Genomic DNA, 20,540 nt, shown 5'->3' with positions numbered 1-20,540 from the left:
GTATAAATATATTTCATAAGAAATCTAAAAGCTATAATTTCAAATTATAAATTATCAAAAATTGTTAATTAAATATGAAATATATTAAATAATTAGAAATAAATATAAATATTGTATATATTCTAATATGAGTTAGTAACACAAGTAAATGTAAATATGAATGACAATTTTGTTTTCCATTTGAAATTGTTTGATTGAATATTGAAATTATCATGGAATTATTTTAAACATTTGAAGTTGTTTGATTGAATATTGAAACCATCATGGAATTATTTTAAATATGATATTGAAATTGATTACAATAGTATCAAGAATCAATCATTTGAATATGAGTCATTGGATTCATTACAGTGTATTCTATTTCATCGAAGTAGGTCATTTGTATCAAGATCCAATACATCAAACCAATATAGGTGCTTAGAGGTTCTTTGTCTCATATATGAAGTATAATTATTTGAGTGCCTCAATTAAGAAAATTCATACATTGATTGCATCCATGTAGGTATATGTTTTATTACAAATTTTCTTAAATTCTTTCATGAAATGGAAGATTAAAAAAAAAACCCTTGAGACCCCCATCCTTCAACAACATGCCGATTCCAAAGCGTATCTAGTAATCCAACAAATTGTATACAAAAAATTTGGCCATGATAGTGAAATTTCTCTAGACCCCAAGTACTAATTTGCGAACCTTGAAACATTATTTTCAACCAATGAGAACCATTTTCATCTAAATATGTGGGGTAAGGAGCTTGTTTTAAATAGATCTTTGAAGGAAAAAAGTACAATTTAGTGGGATCACACTCCTCACAACAAACCAATTAATAAAAAATAAGATCGCTATTGAAATGGTTGAAAATTTGAAGAGTTGGAGGATGAAATCTAAGAAAACTTGCCTTTAGAAGATTTCTTTTTGAAGATAAATATTTTCCCCTTTCTTCACTATGAGTTCTTCTAAGATCAACATACTCATAGAAATTGATGTAGGAGCATCCTAGGTGTAAGGGCAATCTTGCATCACTGAAAAAATATTTTATTTTCAGTCTTTTCTATTTTAATAAGGAGTAGTAGACAGTGTGGTTACTATTTATGGGAACTTTCTATTTTTAGTAAGTTTTTTCTATGAGTTCAGAATGTTCTAATTTTCTATAGGAAGGTTCATTTTAGAGATATAAGCCTACTATAAAAATCTCATTGCTCTAGCTTAAGTATCAAAGAAGTTATTGCAGATTTTTGGTGGAAAAATTTGCAAAAAAATCTGCAGGCTCACCATCGGAGGCTTTAGAGTGCCCAGATGAGGTTTGAAAACTCGATGAAAGGGTGTTGGCGCAGTTCCAAGCCTATAGATCAAGAGCTGGCATTTTCGAAAAGTGGTTATAATAGCCAATCAGAGCAATGGTTCATGAGTTATAGCCTTCAAAAGTTGGGCTACCGAAATTTCTAAAATAATTTGTCAAAAATGTATTTGGCTGATTTTATGTGTATTGTTAGGGTCTATCAACCCTAGGTATTAAGTTTGAGCATTTAGAACCCTCCCGGATGGCATAAAACTGCCTATTTAAGAAAGGCCCGAACATTGTCTAGGACAACTCTGGAGGATAGTTTGCAGCACTGTCTTGCAGATTACTATAATGAAGGCACCCATTTGGTTAGCATATTGTAATTGAGAATTTTGTAATTTTGCATTTGCAGTGATAATAAGAAATCTATATTTTGTTCTCACATTTGCTATTGTTTCTTTGTTTCTATTATGAGTTTATGGTATTAAGGGGAGTCCCCTACATTAGAAATCATCAGTTCTAATTATTCTTTGCCTTACCATTTCCTTTCGAAATATCTAAAAGAAAAGAAAAGAAATGAAATGAAAAATTACTATGTAAAAGAGAATGAAATCTAAATTAAAAAGTTAAAAAATTAAAAAATTATAATTATAATTAAAAAAGTATAATTATAATTAAAAAATTAAAAGAGTACTTGTCAAGTAAAATAATTTAACATAAATAATTAAAAATATGCTCTTTAAATTTTTTTTTTTTTTACAATTTAGCTAGTACCGATATCAAAGAATGATAAAATATTCCTTTTCCGTCCTTCCAAGAAAAATAACATGTATAACCTCCCAGTAAATGATCCATAATATTTTCATAGAACAACTATTTATAAACAATTTTACAATTGTATTTAAATAAAAAAAATGTACGTATTGCAGTCAAAGTTACTGTTATATTAAAGAGAAATGTTTTATGACATATTTTCTATTTCTTGAAGCCTTATTTCTTCTCCTCTTTTATTTTTCCCCTGTGTTATTTTCCCTTTTTGGTTTTCTCATAGTGATCTTAGGAAAATGGTGGCATTATCCTCAATCCCTTTAATGACTTTACATGATAAATTGCATTAAATCTCATTCATGTTTTCTCTATTGGACCTATATCAATTGTTTCTTTTTCAATTGTTAAACCTTGAGATTTGTGTATTGTCAACGCCTAAGCCAACCACAATGGTATTTGAATTGTACAACCTCTTTGTGCAGGATATATCGGAACTAATTTTGGATTTTCTTCATTAAAAGGGAATCTAGAGTAGGTGTCAAATTTCACCAATACATACAAGGGTAATTTTGGTGGCATGGTTCCTAACTTGTACACAATTTCATGAACAAAACCTAGAGCACCATTTACAAGTCCTGGTTCTATCCATAAATTGGAATTCAACATTACTCTTGCATTCTTTGAGATCAACAATTCCATATCTAGTTCATCTATAGAATTGTTATCTGCTCCAATAATATTTGATACTTTAGTTGCAATAATACACGCAACAAGTTCTCTAAGAGAATGTAACACACTTCTATTATGAATGCGAACATTATCATTTGTCAAAAATAAATTATTTTGTAAAATCAAAATCATCATTTATTTATGGAATAATATTACTCCTTATTCTCAACATCGATAAATTCCAATTCACAATTGTCATATTTGCATCTTTAAGATTACCGAGTAATTGACAATTTTTTTTGTTCCAGGTCTTCTCCATCTTGCTTAAAAATCTTTTCTAATGTGACCACATTTTTAAATTCTTCCCATAGTATATTTTCTCTTCTAAAACTCGCATATGGTACTTAGTCTTTTACTAGAGGTAGTTGTCCGAGATCTCCAACTAAAATGATTGAAATTTTTAGGAAAAATAATAAATATTTATCAATTCATTATATTTTCAATATAATATTTTTATATATCATGAATAATATTAATCAAACTTAAAAAAATTAAAATAAATAAATGCCTCCAAAGTTGAGATTGGATTTATGAGGAAATGTCTGACTAAGCCTTGAGTCTATATTCTCATGTAGCTTCTCCCCAATAAAGATAATTTCATATGTCAATATGTATTTAATACGACTCATTTCCTCCTAAAAACTTGTCAAACATGTTCATTCTAGTTGCATGAAATCCTTAACTAGAATTTTCAACTTTGAATGTATTGTTGATCCACCAATGTTAAATGTTGCTACTCCAATTGGTGTGAGGAGTAGTAGAGGGAAGTGATTTGGCATTGCAGCTTGTTTTAGCTATTACTAATTCCACCAATCAAATATGACTTTCCCATACTTGCAATTCCTTGAACAATTATATACAATGGATCCACACTCTCACCCACTTGATAGTGTGTCATAATGATGTCAAATGCTTTTTACTACCTCTCACTAATTTGTTTTTGTTGATATTTTTCTCTGTGATAGAATTTGAAACCAATCCATTTTCTCTCATTTTGTTGATAAAATTTATTGCCACATTACTTTCTTCATCTGACCTATATATATTTGACCTATTATACTGTCTATCTATATCCCTTTGTCCCAACATATCATTTTCAGAAACTTGCATTTCTTATTAATGTTGCAACCATGAAATTATTTCCCATTCATGCTTTGTAGTGTTAACCTGACCAATAATATTGTCTTCGCTTTCAAAATCACTAACATTCTCACTATCTTCTAATTCCATTGCTTGGTTTACATGCCATTGAACATAATTAAATAACCCCCAATTTGAAATTATAGTGTTATTATCTTCACCAATATCAATCACAATTTCTCTAGATGGTTTGTACAAAAGAAAATTTGAGAAACAAAATTCAACAAAATTTATAGACTAATGTGTAGGAACAATTACAAATCTTGGATATACCCTAACAATTGTATTCTTTTATCTTCTTTTCCATTTGTTTTCATTTTTTCTATTCTTGTTAAATATCCACTATCTGGAGGCATCAATCAATGAAAAATATCCATAGAGCCGGGTCTCCTTCTATATGCATCAATAAAGGATTTTGTTGGCTTCTCACTTTCACCTTCATTTGTTTTTGTTATTGGTTTGAAAATTTTGCGTGAAACATTTAGATGAACAAATTTTCTATTACATTCAACCAATGCAAGTTCTAGTAGCATATGGCATGTCTCTTGAGCTCTAACATCTCTTTCAATTATAGTTTTAGTCAAAATTTTCCTGTACACTTTTGAGGAAAACTCATCAGGATTATCTATATTGGCCAAACACATTAGCATTTGGTGGTAGGTTTCTGATTTTCTCTCTGCCTTTGTTGTATATTTTGCAATGTACCTAATAATTTCATGCTCTGACAAAAATGGTTTCCAATCAATATGGCTCTCCAAAATTGGACTATGTAACAATTTTGTGAGTTAACTCTATCATCATTTCTAGTAGGCTCAATTTTTTTTCAACATTTTCAATGTCCTTATATAACTTTGCACCATTTAGATTTAGAGGCCAAGGCGCTTTATACCAATACATTTAAAATATATATTATAGTACAATAAATCATGGTTAATAAGTTTGTTTTCTATATGAAATACACCATTGAAATAATTTATACCTGCAAGCCATTTTTCCTTTTTTTCCCCTAAGACATGCACCTTCCGTACACATTGTCTGTCTTTCAACTATAATTAGAATTTCCTCACAATATTGATCAATATCTACATCCACAAGTTGTCTCGTGTCTCTTAAGCATATATGTTGTGAATTTTTTTGAAATACCTAAATCAAATCATAAAATTAAAATATTGTGCCCAAATCTAGAGGTAGACCTAAAGGGTCTAAGACTAAAATTGAAATTGCAATAGCTATTCAGACTACCCTGGATGATAGATTTATTATTGCTAAATGAGTGACAAAGAGAACAAAAGGTTCTCCTTGTTTGATATGAAGATTAATTCTTGGAATGTCAGAGGCATTAATGCCTCTGACAAAAGATGTAGGATCAAGTAGTTAATTGATTCTATGAATGTAGATATTATCTTATTACAGGAAACTAAGTTATTCAATAATTTATTTGACAAGACACTTACTAAATGGCCCAAGTGGTCTTCTTTGCATTCCCCTAGGATTGGTGCTTCCAGTGGTCTTGCGGTCCTTTGGAATCTCCAAACTATTCAGGGTCAACTTATTCAGCAACACTTCAATTGGAAAATTCTTAAGATGTCTCATTTTGACCTTTCTTTCATTATTATTAATGTTTATGGGCCTTCTTCAACCCAAGAAAAATTAAAGGTTTGGAATAGCATCACTCATTTGATTCAAACCCAAGATTCTTAGAATGTTATTGTTGGGGGAGATTTTAATGCAATTTTTAATCAATTACAAAAAGTTTGAGGGATCTACCCACCACTTAAAACCATTCATGACTTTTCTCATTTTATGGAAAGAAATAATTTAATGGATATTCATCCTACTCAAGGATCATTTACCTAGACAAATAGGAGAGTTGGGTTTGCAAAAATTCTTGTTCGCTTGGATAGATTTCTCCTTTCTCAAGATTGGAAACTATACAACTTCCATTTTCAGTTAGAAGTTTTGTCTTTGCCAGGTTCAGACCATTTTCCAATATCTATTTCACTTTCTCAGGATTCCAATGAGGTCAACAATCAGGAAAAATCCTCTTTTAAGTTTGAAAGGATGTGGCTCTACCATCCTCACTTCCTTCAATTGGTCAAACAATGTTGGGTTAGTGCGCCCTTTGTTCATGGTTCCAAGATGCATCAATTTGCCAACAAACTGAAGCATATCAAAGTACTTATTAAAGATTGGAATCATCATGTTTTTAAGAATGTCTTTCAACAAAAAAAGGTTGTTAAAGCACAACTAAATGATATATACAACACCATCATTCAAAATAGCATGAATAATGATACACACCATAAGCAAAAGAGCCTTCAAACTGAATGGGATGAATTGTGTAATAGTGAATAAGAATATTGGAGACCAAATTCTAAGGAACTATGGCTACAACAAGGTGATAAGAATACTAAATATTTTCATGCATCAGCCAAACAAAAGAGTATAGCTAAAACAATATTTTAGATTTAGAATGCTACTTCAAGAATGATTTTAACCAATGAACAACATATTAGGGATGTTGGTGTTAACTTTTTCAAAAATCTTCTTGCTCCTACAGAATATCCAACACCCTTGGATTCTCAAGTGAATGAACTTCTTAAGGCTATTCCGACAATGGTGTCTCCTTTAGAGAATTCTATGCTTATGGCTTCCTTTTCCATTCACAAAATTCATAAGGTTGTCTTCTCATTCCCACTAGATAAAACCTTAGGCCCTGATGGGCTTACTGCTCTCTTCTACCAATGTTGTTGGGACACCATTGGTTGGGATTTATTTGTTTCTATTGAGAAATCCAAGAAAAATAGATCTATGCTGAAGTATTGAACAATACTACCAATATTGCTTTGATCCCTAAATCCATGGAACCTAAAACTTTTGCATATTTTCAACCCATTTCCTTGTGCAATCTAACATATAAGATTGTCACTAAAGTAATCTACTTGCAACTGCAACTTCTTTTTCCAAACATTATATCTCCTGAACAAGGTGGTTTTGTTCTAGGTAGGGAAACTATGGAGAGAGCTTTGGTTGCTCATGAAGTCGTTCATTCTATTAACTCTTCACAAAATTTTGTGGTCAAATTTGATATGATGAAAGCATATGACAAAGTTTGTTGGACTTTCCTTTTCCAAGTTCTTTAGAAAATGGGTTTTTTGAAAACATGGTGTAAATGGATTAAAGCATGTATTGTTGGATACAATTGTTCAGTTGTGTGTTGTCTTTGATATTACACAAATGTCATATCAGTTATTAGATAGAGTCTACCAAGCTCAATTGGTAAGTAAAGAAAATTACAGAGTCTACCGAGCTCAGATGGTCAGAAAAGTGAATTACAAAGTCTACTGAGCATTCCTGGTAGCTACATTGTGGAGATAGTTTCTACCGAGCTCACTCGGGCGTTGAAGGTTTCTATGACAAAAGTCAGTTTCTACCAATCTCACAAGGTCAACGAAGGAAAGTTAGTGTCTACCAAGTTCACTCGGTCTCCAAAGGATTTTGTAGAGTTCATAGTGTTTACCGAGCTTTAGTTGGTTAACACTAGAAATTTTTTTTGGAGCAGTGTTTATTGAGCAGGGTCAGCCAATGAGGGATTTCATTATTTTGGGAAATAAAGTTTAATGTTTGTAGTCGACTGATGTAATGATTATTGGTAAATGTAACTTGTAAATGAGCCGACTAAATAATTTGTAAGGTATAGATAAAAGGTCAAGTTGTGAATTCAAATATATGACGAATGAATGAGTGAGCATGCAAGTGAGTTGATTGTGTGAAGAGGAAAGTGTGAGAAGAAGGATCAGATATCCTTGAGGAGCAACAAAGGTGTATTAAATCAGAGAGGATCTAGTGAATCAGAACATAGATCTATAACAACAACGTTCATTTTCATCTCATTCAAGTCACTTCATTGTTACTTTTTCATCATTGTAGCTATGATTCCTAAATCTTTTAACAAAGTTGGTTTTACAACCATTTTTGTAAATCCTCTAACAAGGTGGACAATTCTATTGAATTGTTCTTAAGTCCTCTAGCAAGGCCACTCCTAGCAGGGTGATTAAATCCTCTAGCAAGATCACACCTAATAGTGTGTTTTGTAACCTTTAACAGGGTTGGCTCCTAACAGGGCTCACTTCAGAATAGTGAAAATTGGTAGCTAGTTACTTGGTGGTTTTTTTCATATTGGGTTTAAACATTAAATATGGTGTCTCTTGTGTTGATGTTATTTCTTTTATGCATGCATGTTAAATCTTTTTGATTAGTAATAAGATAACATACATCTACCGAGTTACATCATTTTTTTTGTGTGGCTATTGAGTGACAACAGAAACTAAGTTTATAAGACATCTAAGGGATATGTGGATTTCTTTTTGTGGTAACTGATTCACCCCCTCCTCTTAGTTACTCCATGTATATTACCAACAATTGGTATCAGAGTTGTTAGTGCTTGTAGGAAGGATTTCAAGGATCTAAGCTAAAGATCAGGATGCCTTACAAGAGGGAAATTCTAAGGCTTAACAATGATAACTTTTTAGCATGGCAAGGTCTCATGAGACTCCATCTGGCTTCCATTGGAGATATAGGATTAAAATATCTTGATGAAAAAAATGTGACTCCTTCTGGCACACTATCTGCCCTTAGCTATGAAGAATTTGATGATGTCAAAGACTGCAAAACTGCCTTTGAAATGTGGAACAAGCAGAAAGATATCTATGGAGGTGATGATAATGTGAGAAGAGCCAAAGCAGAAAGTCTAAGAGGACAATTTGATCAGACGAGGATGAGAGAGGATGAAAACATTGTCAAATATGTTGAAAGAGTCAAAGTAATCATTAGTGCAATCAAGGCTTCTAGAGGAGACATTGAGGAGGAAACAGTTGTAAGTAAAGTTCTTGGAACATTACTTCCCATTTATGCAATTATAGTTTCTGCAATTCAAGAAAGAAGATGTGAAGCAAATCATAAGATAAATTTAGAAGCAATAGTAGGAAGATTGACTACATTTGAGCTAGATAACTATGACAACTATGTTCTAACTTCCAAGAACATTGAATCAGCATTTGAAGCTAAAATTTCACTTAAAGAAAAGGGCAAGAAGATAAAGGAATCTTAGTCAGAAAGTGAAGAAGAATCAGAATAGAGTTTTGATAGTGATCTTGAGGTGATCGAAGCTCTATTGGCAAGCAAATATTCTAGAGGCAAAGGGAAATACAAAATTAAAGTTCCTCTAATCTATTTTTCACGTGAAGAAATTGGACATATTGCTGCTAGGTGCCCAAACAAGCAAAACAAAGATGAGAAGAAAGGTCACAAGTGCAATGGCAAGAAATATTTCAAATCATTCAAGGACAAAGGTAAGAAAATATGTTTCATGGCTAAGGCTTCTAATGATTATGATGATGGTGAAGATGAAATTGTTTACATTGCTATGAAAGATGAATCTAATAATGATGAGGAAGATAAAATGACACTTATCTCTCATGTGAGCAAAAATGATACGTAGATCATAGATAGTGGTTGCTCTCATCATATGATTGGTGACAAAACAAAGTTTGAACATTTTGAAGACTATGATGGTGGTAGTGTGAGGTTTGGTAATAATGAACCTTGTTGCATAAAAGGAAGAGAAAGAATCTCACTAACCAAAGAGCTTGTATGTGATAATGCCTATTGGGTTGAAGGTCTAAAACACAATTTGTTGAGTGTGGCACAACTACTTAGTATTGGATTCAAGGTAGAATTCATGCATGGAAAAGCAAGACTGCTGGATGACAAAGGAAAGTTGATTGGATCAGGTATACAAGGTAACTTGTTCTATCTTGAACTTGGTGAATGTTCATGCTTTATTACTCAAGTTGAAGAAATTTAGTTATGGAACAGAATATTATGTTATGTGAACTTTGATAATCTGGTAAAAATAAGCAAATTCAGGAAAGTAAGAGTCATTCCTAGTATAAAAAAACCTGATGTTGGTCTATGCAAGAATTGCTAGATTGGTAAGATGGGAAAGACTAGCTTTAAAAGTAAGAACTATCAGTCTAAAGAAGTTTTGGAAATTGTGCATACTAATTTGCATGGACCCATTAGAATTGAAAGCTATACTAGAGAAAAGTTCTTCATTCTTTTTGTTGATGATTACTCTAGAATGATGACTATCATGTATTTGAGAGAGAAATCAAAAGCATTTGAGAAGTTCAAATGGTATTTGGCCAGAGTAGAGAAGGAAACATGGAAAATAATGAAATGCTTGAAGTCAGATAGAAGTGGTGAATTCATCTCCCATGAGTTCAATAACTTTTTCATTGAAAGGGGAATCAAAAGATAGGTATCAACACTTGGAACTCCTTAGCAAAATGGAATAGCTGAAAGAAGGAAGAGATCTATCATGGATTGTGCAAGAACTTTAATGATTAAAAAAAACATTGCTATCAAATACTGGAAGGAAGCTATCAGCACTGCAGTTCATACCTTGAACAGAGTATAGCTGAAGAAAGACTCATTCAAAACCCCTTATGAGTTATGGTATGGCTATAAACCCTATGTAGGTTACCTAAAATTATTTGGAAGTAAATGTTATATTCTAAAAGAATCAAGAAAAGATAAATTTGATGTGAAGGGTGATGAAAGAATATTTTTGGGATATTCTTACAAGAGTAAAGCATATAGATGTTTGAATTTGTCTACTCACAAAGTCATAGAAAGTGCACACATGAAAGTTGATGTGTTTGCAGAAAGGACTAAAGAAGAAAGCAAAAAGGAAGCAGAAGATTACATGAGATTTGTTTTCATTGAACTTGATACAATGCCAGATACATCTATCGATTAGGAAAATCCTACTCCCGAGTCTTTATTCACCAAGTTGCAAGAAGTTTAAACTGAGCTATAAGAACTTGAGTCACATTTAGATGCTACCGAGCCAATGCCTATTGAGTCTAAAGTACCCGAGCAATAGAAAAAAAAACTAGAACCTGAAGTTGAAATACAAAAGGATGACAATGTAATTCATTCAAAAGGAAAGGAACTTGTATTAGCCAAGTATGTTAAGAGACATCATGCATTAGATCAGATCATTGGAGACAAATCTGAAGGTACTATGACAAGAAGTAAGCTAAAAGGTACTTATTTAATTGTTGATTCTGAACCTAGAAATATCAAAGATGCATTAGAAAATGAAAGTTGGATTGAGGCTATGAATGAAGATATATAGCAAATAGAGAAGAACAAAACATGGACTATTGTACCCAAGCCTAAAGATAAGAATGTGATTGTAACTAAGTGGGTATTCAGAAATAAGTTGAATGAATATGGTAAGGTGTCAAGGAACAAAGATAGACTAGTATGTAAAGGCTACTTTGAAGAAGAAGTAATAGACTATGGAGAGACTTTTGCTCCTATTGCAAGATTGGAAGGTGTCAGGACCTTACTTTCATATGCTACATAGAAAGGATTTAAGGTATATCAGATGGATGACAAATTTGCATTTCTCAATGGTATTTTGGAAGAAGAAGTCTATATTGAACAGCCAAAAGGTTTTATTGATCCAAAAAAGAAGGACATGGTCTGCAAATTACACAAAGCATTTTATGGTTTGAAATAAGCCTCTAGAGCATGGTATCAAAGATTACATAACTATCTTATTCAGATAAGTTTTCAAAGAACTAATGATAACAATAGCTTGTATATCAAGGAAAGACCAGATAACAAGATTATTTTGGCAGAAATATTTGTGGATGACACTTTTTTTTATAGGAAATGATGATTTATGCAAAGAATTTTTAGAACAAATGAATAAGAAATTTGAGATGTCAATGTTTGGTGAGATTAAATTCTTTGTTGGTCTTCAAATTTAATAGAGTAAGAGTGGTATCTACATCACTTAGTCTAAATATATTAAGGGGATACTCAAAAAGTTTGGGATGGAAGATTGTAAACCAGTTGGAACTCTTATGTGCATTGGACTAAAGCTTACCAAGGATGATGAATCAAAAGAGCTAGATCAGACATTATATAGATCAATGATTGGAAAGTTGCAGAATGTAGTTCATACAAGGCTAGATAGTGCTCTTGCAGTTGGTATTGTAGCAAGATTTTCAGCAAAACCAAAAGAAAATCACATGATGGCAATCAAAAGGATCGTGAGATACGTAAAAGGCACTGAAGATTATGGATTGTGGTACAAATTTGGAGGTAATTTGGACTTGCAAGTGTTTACTAATGTAGATTGGGCAAGAACCATTGATGACAGAAAGAGTACAAGTGGAGAAGCATTCTTTCTTGGAAAGTGGTTGGTTTCTTGGATGAACAAAAAGTAAAACTGCACATCTCATTCTACAGTAGAAGCATAGTATGTTGTAGCAACAATAAATTGTTCTAATATTGTTTGGTTCAAATAATTATTGGAAGGCATGAACGTGGAAATCAAAGAACTTATTGTTATGTTTTGTGACAATACAAGTGCAATCAACATATCTAAAAATCCAGTGATGCATTCAAAAACCAAGCACGTTGCAATAAAATATTATTTTGTTAGAGAATTGGTGTAGGATAAGGAGATCAGATTGGAATATGTCCATAAAAAAGAACAAATTGTTGACATATTCACCAAGCCATTACCTAAGGATGCATTCTTGTATCTAAGAGGTAAGTTAGGGGTCATTCCCCTATCTGAGGCTCACTAAAATAAAGTTTTAGTGATGCATCAACGTGTATCAAGTTGAAGATCTATCAGTTGATGCATCATAATCAAGAGAACATTGCACATGAATCAGTACTTAAGGTACATTGCTACTTATTTGGTTTGTGTTGTCTTTGGCATGTATTGTCAAAGAGGGAGAGTATACTGTCATATCTATCTAAACTTTGAATTGATTGTGGAGAATCTACTATTTGAAAAGAAGCTATGTAATTCCTTCACAAAGGGAGATTATTGTATTTGAGAAGTTTGTGGCATAAAATATAAGAGGGAGAAATATTCTATTAGAAAAAGACTTGTTCTCAAATTTCATTTGCCATGACATGTTGTGTTTCCATTAATGCGAAAGAGGGAGATTATTGGATACAATTGTTCACTTGTGTGTTGTCTTTGATGTTACAAAAATGTCATATCAATTATTAGATAGAGTCTACCGAGTTTAGTTGGTCAAAAAAGAAAATTATAGAGTCTACCAAGCTCAAATGGTCAGCAAAGTGAATTACAGAGTCTACTGAGCATTCCCAGTAGCTACACTGTGGAGATAGTTTCTATCGAGCTCACTCAGGCATTGAAGGTTTCTATGACAAAAGTCAATTTCTACTGAGCTCACAAGGCCAACGAAGGAAAATTATTGTCTACCGAGTTCACTTGGTCTCCAAAGGATTTTGTAGAGTTCACAATATTTACCGAGCTTAGGTTGGCTAACACTAGAAATCTTTTTTGGAGCAGTGTTTACCGAGCTAGGTTGGCCAATGAAGGATTTCATTATTTTGGAAAATAAAGTTTAATTGTTTCATGTAATGTTTGTAGCTGATTGATGTAATGATTATTCGTAAATGAACTTGTAAATGAGCCGACTAAATAATTTGTAAGGTATAGATAAAAGGTCAAGTTCTGAATTCAAATGCATGATGAATGAATGAGCGAGCATGCAAGTGAGTTGATTGTGTGAAGAGTAAAGTGTGAGAAGAAGGATCAGATATCCTTAAGGAGAAGAAAATGTGTATTTGATCAGAGAGGATCTAATGAAGTAGAACAAAGATCTGTAATAGCAAAGTTCAGTTGCATCTCATTTAGGTCACTTCATTGTTACTTTTTTATCATTGTAGCAACGATTCTTAAATCTCTTAATAGAGTTGGTTTTACAACCATTTTTGCAAATCCTCTAACAAGGTAGACAGTTCTATTGAATTGTTCTTAAGTCCTCTAGCAAGGCCAATCCTAGCAGGGTGATTAAATCCTCTAACAAGGTCACACCTAACAGTGTGTTTTGTAACCTTTAACAAGGTTGGCTCCTAATAGGGCTCACTTTAGAAGAGTAAAAATTGGTAGCTAGTTACTTGGTGGTTTTTCCCATATTTGGTTTCCACATTAAATCTAGTGTCTCTTGTGTTGATGTTATTTTTTTTATGCATGCATGTTAAATATTTGTGATTAGTAATAAGTTAACATACATCTACAGAGTTACAACATTTTTCTGTGTGGATACTGAGTGACAACAGTAACTACGTTTATAAGACATCTAAGGGATTTGTGGATTTATTTTTGTGATAACTGATTCATCCCGCCCTCTCAGTTACTCCATCTATATTTCCAAAATGTATATCTGGAGCCTCATTATCAGTTATCATTAATGGGAAAGCCTCTAGTTTCTCTTCTACACAAGTTGTTAGACAGGGTGATACACTATCACAAGCTTTATTCATCATTATGGCCAAAACTTTCGGCAGGACCATCAAGCTCAATAACTCATTTGGAAAATGGAAGGCTGTGCACATTCATGGCACTTCTTTATCCATCACCCATTCATTATTTTCAGATGACACGCTTTTATTTGGTAGTTCTCATGTTTCTAAGGCCAAGCAGATTAAGTATGTTTTGTAGTTATATTCTGATGTCTCTAGGTAGAAAATTAATCCTCAAAAGTTTAAAAAAAAATCTTTTCAATACCAACAAAGTCATTTCTGACAAAATTGTATGAGTTTTGGGATTCATTGAAGACTTTCTACCTTCTAATTACCTTGGAATTCCATTTTTTATGGGGTCCAACAAGATAAGTTATTAGACTTCTATCATTGATAGAATTAAAAGTAGAATTGTTGCATGGAATGTTAGATGGCTCTCTTTACTAGGAAAATTTCTTGTCATTAAATCAATACTTACAGTTATTCCAAATTACTACCTTGCTATCCTTAAAGCTCCAACCTTAGTCATCTTACAAATTCAAAAACTGACTAGAGGTTTCCTTTGGACAGGTAATTTGTCTGATGATAAGAAAATTCTTCTTATTTCTCTCCAGGACATAACACATACTCTAGTTGTTGGGGGTGTAGGTGTTCATGATTTATCAAATTAGAATATTGCATTTGGTAGTAAATTAGCTTGGCAAATGTATACCAAGTCTCACACTACTTGGTGCCAAATAATGCAACAAAAATATTTGGATAATAATGATCCATCAAGAATATTCTCAATGTCTGATCCTCCAAAGGGGTCTGTGGTTTGGGACTTTTTGGTCTCTTCAAGAGACATTGTTCTTACATATGTTACTTGGGAAGTAAATAGCATATACAAAGTTAACTTTTGGAGAGACTCTTAGAATGGTCAACCTCCATTGATCACTTTTCCCTATACCAAATATCTTTTCTTATTTTCAGAATCTATTTGGGGAACACAAGTTCACCACTATATTTCAACAATTTACCTTTTTTCTAGGAAAGTCTTCTGGAAAGATCTAGATCTACTTCCTCTTTCCTATCAAGATCAATAGCATTTTCATACCATTTTAAATTAGAAACATGTCCTTTTATCCAATTCTGAAGATAAATTGTTGTGGGCACCTACCAAGGATGGTAACTATACTATTAAAGAGGGATATAAACTTATTCAAAGAATTGCTTCAAAAAAGAATCCTTGTAGAGCATACTTATTTTGTTAGAAAAATGCAGTTCTTTCGAAAGCTGGTTGCTTTGCATGACTTGCTATTAAGCATAGGATTCTTACATGTGATAGACTTGTAAGATTGAATATTGCTTCAACTTTCAAATGTGTGTTATGTAATGATGAATTTGAAACAAGTGATCACCTCTTTGCCAAATGTTTGTTTGCTTATTAGTATTGGACCTTTCTTCTACACAAATTAAGCTCTTTTACCCCTCTCCAAAATAAAATATGGGATGTTTTCCAAGCATGGAAAATCATCCATCCTCGCACTCTATTTGCAGGGTTATGGAAGTGCTCCCTAACATTAGTCATCTGGGCTATTTGGTGGGAAATAAATAAATGGATATTCAGAAAAGAGTTTTCTACTATTGATAAGGTGCTTGAAGGTATCAAAAATTCAATTTTAGAAGTAACAAATGCAAGCCTTAGTAGATGTAAGTTTAATCCTATCATTACTCAATGGGATGCCAACATTATGCATGAATGGAAATCACTCTTTATTCCTATTAGCGGTGGATTAACTAGTAAATTTCAAACTAAAGATGATCATTCTAATGTACACTAGTATCTTCCCAATTTAGGGTATGTGAAGATCAATTTTGATGGTGCCTCTAGAGGAAATCCAGGTAAATTAGGGTTAGGAGCATGTATTCGTGATTGTAATGGAAAATTGTTAGCATTTATTTCTAGCCCCTTAGCAATGGGTACCAATAATCTTGCATAAGCTCAAGCCCTTTTTGCTAGTTTAGTTCTTGCCAAAAAAGGTAACTTTCAACAATGCATATTGAAGGTGACTCACATGTAATCATTGATGCTTGCATTAAAAGGTAGACATTCTCCTAGCAACTAAAGTACATTCTCTCTCAAATATGGAATTTGTTAGATTAGTATCATGAGGTATGTATTTCACATACATTATGGGGGGGGGGAATCAAGTTGCTAATTACCTTTCAAATCTAGGTTGTGATGGCATCACAATTTCCACTTTTCAGCTGTCCTCATTTCTTGATCAATTCAATGAGCTACAATTATTGATTACATCAAATATTGTCAAATGTTGTTCTTGATGATATTTTATTGGGCTTGTGTGCCATGATGAATATGATTTTTTCCTAATCGAGATTATTTAAACATAGTTCTCAAAGTTTTGTAATATAGACTCCATAATTGTACTTTGTGTGCCTTGGATGGATGTGTGGTTTATCTCATCTGGGCTTATGGTCATTTCGATGTTTGATGTTATTACATATCACAAGAATATCTATCTTGCATATCCCTTGAGTGTGCTAGTTTCTAATGGAATTTAATTCACACATGAGAGGCAATTTTCGTTGTTCACGCTCACTTATTTCCATCAAGCCATTAGTTTCAATGCTCTTTCATTATCGGTGGTTTGGTATTGTTCTTTGACATGGAGGCTTGTATCAAGTGTGACTCTTGTTCTTAGTTTCCTAGATTAATTTTGCCAAAAAATTATCATATTTGGCTTCAACCAAACATGGACAAATGTGTTATCCCTTTGAATGTTGTTGATTTAGATATGGATGTCATGTTCTTTGTTCATTCATCTTCTATACGATAGGCGATTAGATACATGATTGGGGATGATATTCTCTCCCCCTCCTTTAGGCATTTCCTATTTCCATCCAACATGGTGTCGATATTTATGTCAAATGCAATGGATTTTTTGCAGTTTGTTCCTCTTCTAGAGATCCTAGCTACTAAGGTAGTTCTTTACAAATTCTAGCGTGATCAAAAATTGTAGGTTGCAATGCAACATTATGACTTGTGGGCAGGTAATGCTTTGGTGGGTGGTCTCTTCATGCAGTCCCAGCTCATGCAAAAGCATGACTTTTTGGCTACTTATGAGGCCCTCCAAAAATTGGTTGAAAAATAGAGCTCCTTCCTCATGAAGAATACTCTACAAGTTATGGCGAGGGCACTAGGCTTTCAACTAAATGAGGGGGTTAAGCATGTAGGGCATGCCATCTTGGACTTGTTGGAGTTTCCAAATTATGCTAATTTTCTGTCTCCCAATCCATGGATTTAATCTTAGCTAACCCTTGCTTCTTAGCAATGGTTTGTTGATTTGTAGGATTCTCATTTTTCTGACTTGCAAGAAGCTTCAGGTGAGTTGAGGGGTCACCATCTTCCTTGTTGAAACCAACTTCTCTCCACTCATGATGTCCTAGTATCTTTGGCCCCTTGGGGTGCAACTCACGGGTCAGGTTGGGATTCATCTCCTCAACCCTTACCCAAAGCTAGTTGGGGATGTGAAACTCATGATGCCACTATTTTGACCCCATCTAACATGTCTGCATATGTTGCAATGGAGGAGTGAGAGATTGTTCCATTTCAACTATCAATTTTTTGAAATTTAAACAATTTTTCATTTAGATGACTAATTTTAGTTTTGGAGGAAGTATAGGATCTAAATTATATTCAGAAAACTTATCTCATTGATTTGGTATTTTGTAAATATTGACATTTCTTATCTTTTGTATTTAGCAAGGTTTCCAAGTTTTCTTTTCGATTCTTTCCCGATTGAGCTTTGAATTAGTTTCTTTATATATATATATATATATATATATATATATATATATATATATATATAGATATGTATGTATGTATGTATGTATATATATATGTGTATATATATGTGTATATATATATATATCTATACACACACACATATATATACATACATACACATATATATATATATATATAAATATATATAGGTATATGTATTTATATATATGTACGTATATATATGTATGTATGTGTATATATATATGTATATGTATGTGTATATATATATATATACATATACATATATATATATACACATACATACATATACATACGTACATACATATACATACATACATATACATACATACATACATATATATAGTGGCTTGCCCACTTTTGTCAAAAAATAAAAATAAAATAAAAATTAAAAAACTCTATATTAAAGACATACGAAATTTGTAAATTTATTGTAGATATACCTGCATGTTATGTTTGTGAACATTAGCTCTTGGATTACATGCATGGACAATCTTGTGAAAATAATTTCTAGCTTCATTTACCTTCTCTTCATTATGCCAATCTATTAAATACATACTTGGAATATCATGAAGCTAGAAAAAACCATGTACATGTGGATACCCCCTATGTTTCCATTCATATCTAGATCAAAAGTCTTTAACATTCAATCCCTTCTCTAATATCTCCTTTCAAAACATAGTATGTTTGAGGTGCATGTAGTGAGTGACAATGTGTGGGTAGTCAATAACATTTTGTCTTTTCCAATTCTTGGCTTATCTTGGTTTGTTGGTAGAGTTCCTAGCATTAGTGCATGTAGATCAGGCCAATACATATCAGCTACACTTAACATGAAGACAATTGTAGGCATCCCTAATTGCCTAAGCATGTCACATAATTCTCCTTGACTCTTAGCCCAATATGACCTTGTGCCTTACAAAGTTGTGCCAAATTGTATCAATTTATCCACAAGATGAGAATTTGGTACATTTTCAATATGTTCTCTCAATTCATCTATAGTAATTGGCAATTCTTGGATATGTCTTTTCGCAAATATAGCACTAGACTTTTACGCTCAATGTCTCATTATCATGTTCATCATGTAATACTGAAATCTAGGATGGTTCCCAAATTTGTTATCTCTAAATCAAATTAGATGTTTCATATGTTCATGTAGATGAACTTGTCTCACTCATGGCTCTAGCCAATCACAATCTCCTTTAGGAAATAATGTAGGAAAAGCTATAACTAGTAATTTGGGTGTTACATATTCATTCACTAGAGATGCACCAATTGATGGCCAATCAATCAACCTCAAAGGAATAATATTTGTATTTTTAACCCATGCTTGGATAAATTCCATTTCTCTTTGAAGGTTTGGTGTTCATGTTGCCATAGATGTCACGTGATTTCTATTATCATCATCTCCCTCTATTTCAGGTTCTACATACAACATATCATTTAATTTTGAGTCAAATTCAACATGAACTATCTTTATCTTATTGAAAATATTGGAGTCTTTATATTGTTCAACATCATCTAAAGCATGATCATCTACTTTGACATTAGAATAAAATTTATAATTATTAATCTTATACTTTAGTGCTTAATATACCCGATCTCTATTGACTGTAAAGTCATAATTTGTACCTCACAGATCTTTTTTATGGATAATTATTATTGACAACTCTTTAACTAGATGTGGAAGAGTTTTATATATATTTTCTATATTTTGGAGAAAGCTTATTGTGTCCTTTGTATTTATATTGTCCCCCTATTGCATGTGTCACCTACAATATTGGACTTACATGTGAAATCAACATCTCTTCTACTTGAGTTAAACTTACATGTTCCTTTGGTTGTGAGCTTGGATCCATATTGTTTGATGAATATAATATATTATTTTCTTTAAATCTTGTTGACATCTTGAACACATCAAACCTTCTCTTGTATGTCTTACTTTTAGGCCAAGATAGTATTCTTGACACACATATCACATTTCTGGGTGTACCAAACTATCTAGTTAATGTCAAAAAAGTAGTTGAAGGTTATGAAAAATATTCCCAAAAAAATCATGATAATTCTCATGCATTTTCACATTGCAACTATGAATTGTTTTATTATTATTTTGAACTTGCAGTCCTTGTACTATATTATCTACCCTTCTTCTATCACTTCTTTATCCTTTTTGTTGGTTTTGGTTCACCCTTCGACTTTCCCTTTCCATCTCATTCATTTGTTAATGATGTCTCTTTCTATATTCCCTTTGATAATTTCTTGTATATTCTCTTCCCTCTATGACAAATTGGATATTTATATTTGAAGTACAATTTTTTTGCTCCATTTCTATTTGAGGCATTGTTTGTTGTGGAATTATTCTTGGGTCTCTTTCATTCACATTTCCATCTACTAAATTGTCATTATTCATTCCTACCAAAATT

At 32.5% G+C, this 20,540-nt stretch overlaps 1 long non-coding RNA gene across 3 annotated transcripts in view; it reads left to right on the top strand.

Annotated features, from left to right (window-relative positions):
- LOC149575789 (uncharacterized) overlaps nt 1-20,540 on the top strand; it is a 38,865-nt gene that overhangs the window by 5,990 nt on the left and 12,335 nt on the right. For 2 of the 3 annotated variants that reach the window (XR_016360234.1, XR_016360236.1), the window contains one exon: nt 1,230-1,724. The exons of the other annotated variant lie outside the window; for it this stretch is intronic. This is a non-coding gene — a long non-coding RNA (uncharacterized LOC149575789). Of the gene's footprint in view, nt 1-1,229; nt 1,725-20,540 lie in introns of those variants that run through there. 3 annotated transcript variants of the gene reach the window in all.

This window comes from Cupressus sempervirens, chromosome 2, assembly GCF_028749045.1.
Source record: "Cupressus sempervirens isolate cs-2001-9-10 chromosome 2, ASM2874904v1, whole genome shotgun sequence".
In the NCBI taxonomy this organism is placed as follows: Eukaryota; Viridiplantae; Streptophyta; class Pinopsida; order Cupressales; family Cupressaceae; genus Cupressus; species Cupressus sempervirens.
The sequence above is the reverse complement of the archived record's forward strand: the minus strand, read 5'-3'. Positions and strand labels throughout refer to the sequence as shown.